The 5,324-nt window shown below is 33.7% G+C and overlaps 1 pseudogene; it reads left to right on the top strand.

Moving 5' to 3' along the window:
* The first annotated feature begins 2,898 nt into the window (after positions 1-2,898).
* LOC147825944 (ubiquitin carboxyl-terminal hydrolase isozyme L5 pseudogene) lies at positions 2,899-3,862 on the top strand (annotated as a pseudogene).
* Positions 3,863-5,324: the final 1,462 nt, after the last annotated feature.

Below are 5,324 nucleotides of genomic sequence, written 5' to 3' on the forward strand. Positions count from 1 at the left end.
TAGGAGGTGGGGTCTAGTCAGAAGAAGTAGATCAATGAGGGGATAAGGGATCCCCTCCTCCTCCCTTCTTCTCTCTCTTCCTCCCTCTCTCTCTCTCTCTCTCTCTCTCTCTCTGCCCCCCCACCCCTGCTCTCAGCTCCCATGCAGTGAAAAGCTCTGTTCTATCTTACGTTTCCACCATCATGTTTTGCCTTACCTCAGGCCCGTAACAGTGGAGTCAATTGAACATGGACTGCAACCTTGAAACTGTGAGTCAAAATAAATCATTCCTCCTCTATATTCATTTTCTCAGATATTTTGTCATAGAAACAGAACATTGATTAATAAAGTATATAACTAACAAAATGTCAACAGTGGGTGTTTACCTATCAATACTAACCTTAAAGGTAAATAAATTAAACTGCCCATATTGGAAGACATAGAGTAGCTGAATGGATCAAAAACAAAGTCCAGTGATAATGTTATCTACAATGGACTCAATTTAGATACAAGAACAAACACAAAGAGAAAGGAAAAGATAGGAAAAGACAAGCTATGCAAATGGTAACCAATATAAATCAGGGGAGGCTACACTTAAATCAGAAAAAAAATAGACTCCAAGTCAAAAAACTATCCTAGAGAAAAAGTATCATTCAACAGAGAAATATAACAATTGTAAATATATGTGTACCCAAACCAGAGCAACAAAAGATGTATATAAGACAAATATAAATGGATTTGAAGGGAGAAATTAACAATACAAAATTAGGAATTTCAATTCCCTACTTTAAATAACTTATAGACTATACAGACAGACAATTAATAAGGAAGCATAGAACAAGAACTAACTATAGATCAAAGGAACCTGACAGACATTGGCAGAATTCTTCACCCAATAGCAGCAGAGAACTGATCAGGGAACATTCATCAGGATAGATTCTATATTATGTCACAAAACAAGTCTGAGAATATTGAAATTATATCAAATATCTTCTCAGACCGTGACTGAATGAAACTAGAAATTAACAGAAAAAAATGGAAAAATTTCACAAACACATGGAAATTAAACCACACACTCTTGAATAACAACTGGGTCAAAAGGGGAATTTGTAAAACCAAAATGAAAATATAACTTACTAAAATTTATGCGATACAATTTTAAGATGGAAGTTTATAAATTCAAAATGAGAAAAAGTAAAAAAAAAAAAAAAAAAAAAAAGACAAGGAAAAACAACCTAAAGGTAGCAATAGAAAAGAAATAAAAATTAGAGCAGATATAAATGAAATAAAGAATAGAAAAAAAGATTCAACAAAACCCATGAGTTGATTTTTTGAAAAGATAAAACATTGACAGTCTGAGAAAGAGAAGACACAAATAAATTGTCATAAATAAAAGATAAGGCATTATAGCTAATGACCCAGAAATAAAAAGGATCATAAAAGACCATCATGAATAATTATAGGTCCAAAATTTGGATAGCCAGGAATGGAGAAATTTCTAGAAACATTCAAGCTATCAAGAGTGAGTTAAGAAGAAATAGCCTGAAAAGACCAGTAACAAATAAAGAATTAGCAGTCAGAATCTCCCAGCAAAAAAATTAAAACATTCAGAGAAGAACTAATGCCAACTTTCTTTAACACTTTCAAAAAACAGAGATTTATTTTATTGGATGACCATTACTTTAGTTCCAGAATGAGATAAAAATACCACAAGAAAAAAACTTTGGGCCAGTATTCCTACTGAACAAAGATGTTAAAATCTTCACTAAAATACTGAAAATCAAAATTAATGGTGCATTAAAACCATCATACACCACAACCAAGAGAGATTTATCCCTGGGATGCAAAAAATGGTCCAATATACTCAAATCAATCAACTGTGGGACACTCAAATTTAACAAAATGAAAGATAAAAACCACATGATCATCTCAATAGACGCATAAAAAGCATTTGACAAAAATTCAATAGCCTGTCTTGATAAACTCAACAAAATATAGAAGGAATATAAGTGAACACAATAAGTGCCAAATATAACAAGCCCGTAGCTAGCATCATACTCATCAATGGAAAAGTGAAAGCTTTTCCCCTAATATCTGAAACAGGCAAGGACACCTATTTTTGTTACTGTTATTCAATATAATACAGTACTGGAAGTCCCAGCCAAGCAATCTTGGAAAAGAAATAAAAGGCTCCTAAAATGAAATGGAAAAGGTAATTATATGTTTGTAGATTATATAATCATAAATATAGAAAACTCTAAAGACTCACCCCAAAATTGTCAGAACTAATTAACAAATTCATTAAAGTTGCAGGACAGAAAAATCAGCATACAAAATTTGCAGTGTTTTCATCCACCAATGAACAATCTGAAATAACAATTAAGAAAATGATTCCATTTACATTAGCCAAAAGAATAAAACACTTAGAAACACAGGAATTAACCCAAAAAGTGAAATACTTGTACAATGAAAATTATAAAACATGGATGAAGGAACTTTTAAAAAGACACAAATGAATGGAAAGATCAACTATATCCATAGACTGAAAGAACTGGGCTTGCAGAAGAAAGATGTGCACATGTAACTTGAAACTATAAAACTCTTAACAGAAAACATAGCAGAAAAACCTTGGCCTTGGTCTTGGCAATAATTTTTTATGACACTAAAGGCACAGGCAACAAAAGCAAAAATAGACAAGCATAATTACATCAAACTGAAAGCTCCCGCACACTAAAGGAAACAATAAAACGAAAAGGCAAGGGGTTGGCTAGCTCCGCAGCGGGTTTGCAGAGAACTGTGGCCGGCGGCGGCTGGTGGGGGGGGGGGGGGGGGCGAGTGCGAGAGGAGAGCAGGGCGGTGTGTGTCCAGGGCCACGACGGGCAATGCCGGGGAGTGGTACCTCATGGACAGCGACCCCGGGTCTTCACCGAGCTCATTAAAGGATTTGGTTGCCGAGGTGCCCAAGTAGAAGAAATACGGAGTTTAGAGCCTGAGAATTTTGAAAAATTAAAGCCGGTTCATGGGTTAATTTTTCTTTTCAAGTGGCAACCAGGAGAAGAACCAGCAGGCTCTGTGGTTCAGGACTCCAGACTTGACACAATATTTTTTTGCCAAGCAGGTAATTAATAATGCTTGTGCTACTCAAGCCATTGTCAGTGTGCTGTTGAACTGTACCCATCAAGATGTCCATTTAGGAGAGACATTGTCAGAGTTTAAAGAATTTTCACAAAGTTTTGATGCAGCTATGAAAGGTTTGGCATTGAGCAATTCAGATGTGATTCGACAAGTGCACAACAGTTTTGCCAGACGACAAATGTTTGAATTCGATGCAAAGACATCAGCCAAAGAAGAAGATGCTTTTCACTTTGTCAGCTGTGTTCCTGTTAATGGAAGGCTATATGAATCGGATGGATTAAGAGAAGGACCGATTGATTTAGGTGCATGCAATCAAGATGACTGGATTAGCGCAGTAAGGCCAGTCGTAGAAAAAAGGATGCAAAAGTACAGTGAAGGTGAAATTCGATTTAACTTAATGGTCATTGTGTCTGACAGAAAAATGATATATGAACAGAAGCTAGCAGAGTTACAAAGACAACTTGCAGAGGAGGAACCTATGGATAGAGATCAGGGTAATAATATGTTAAGTGCTATTCAGACAGAAGTTGCCAAAAACCAGATGCTTATTGAAGTACAAAAATTGAAAAGATACAAGATTGAAAATATCAGAAGGAAGCACAATTATCTGCCATTCATTATGGAATTGTTAAAGGCTCTAGCAAAACACCAGCAATTAATACCGCTTGTAGAAAAGGCAAAAGAGAAACAGAATGCAAAAAAAGCTCAGGAAACTAAATGAAGGGGATACTTTGGGATATGTACACGGCTCTGCATTTAAACTTATTCTCCTGGAAACCATTAAGTCTAAGGAACTTTGAGCAATGTCCTAATTGACTCAGTGCACATTTGGCAAAAGTACCAGTCTGTCTTGTCTGTAATGCATGGATCCATAAACTTTTTTCCCACCTGCATCATGTGCATGTAGTGCATATTAAATAAAAGTGATACTAAGAGTGCTTGCCCAAATTCTATTATTTGACATTGGAGCTGAGAACTCTTGTTGGTACTCTGGATATATAAATGTAGGCAAGAACCTTGGAAATGCACAAATGATATTCTCTACTTGTTACTGTTCTAATTGATATTTTGCTTTTTTTTAGCTTCCAATTTATAAATGTCAGCTCTAAATTAAGTTGGATCTTCTGTTTCTTATTAATGGAAAAATCAATATTTCTGTCTTTAATATGTTTTGAGACTCTTAAAACTGAATTTTATCTTTTACCAGTTATTTGATTTTCATGCAGATCATTTGAAAAGAATGAAACTACAGTTTCTAGTGATTTTCACTGATGCCAATAGAAAAGGTAGTAAATACTCCAATTTTATTTTACCAAACTTTCTTAAAGTGTTTGGAGTTAATTGTGTAATTATCTAGAGAAGTCTGGATATTACTTCAAAACAGAATTTCAGGTTAAGAACAAATTGTAAACCTTAAAGAATTTTGGTGTTTCTCTGCATTTGGCAACCTTTATTCATGCTGTTAGCTGTATCTTTATTGAAAGTTATAGGTTTGACAGTTCAGGTTGTCTGCTTTTAAAAAAACATGGCACTGGTAGTAGAGCCTACAGTTTCTAAGAGTCATGTACAATTTGTTCATAATGAATTATTCTTTCTCTTTTGGGAGTTGCTCAGATTTTTATTTTATAAATTAATATTGTACTATATTCTTGTTCTTAATCTTCTTTTCCAAGTTGAATTTCAAAGGAAATTTTATAAAATGTTTTATAAAGGAAATAGTCAAAAACAAAAAGGAAATAGTCTACTTTTTTCTTTACCAAGCATGTTTTTAAAGTTGATATATGGCCTTTTAAACATCTTATTATTTATTGTAAAATAAATTTAACATAATTTATTTTGTTAGGTAGAATGTGTACCCATCTTCCAGCTTTAACACATGAGTTTTTAAAGGATTGTTTTACAGCTTAATAATTGTGGTATTATTAAATGACTTAGAACCAATGGGAGGAAACCTGGGAGGAAATTGAGAAGAAAAATTAATGAAATATTTTTCATATATAATTTCAGTTAAAGGTAATAAGAATATGCAGTTTTTCAGTTATTTGTGGGTCAACATATTTTGCTCTTGATACAATAGTAATTATGGAGTCTTACGGAGCTGGCATACAATTTTCAAAAATTATTTTAGGCTCATTTTGATTTTATTCATTTACTTTTTATTTCGATATTTTATTGAGGTTTAAATTTTGTAAAGCAAATCCAGGATTATT

The sequence above is a fragment of the Heterocephalus glaber genome, unplaced genomic scaffold (assembly GCF_053883595.1).
Source record: "Heterocephalus glaber isolate CG9 unplaced genomic scaffold, H.glaber_assembly_v1.0 deba00001481, whole genome shotgun sequence".
Classification (NCBI taxonomy): Eukaryota; Metazoa; Chordata; class Mammalia; order Rodentia; family Bathyergidae; genus Heterocephalus; species Heterocephalus glaber.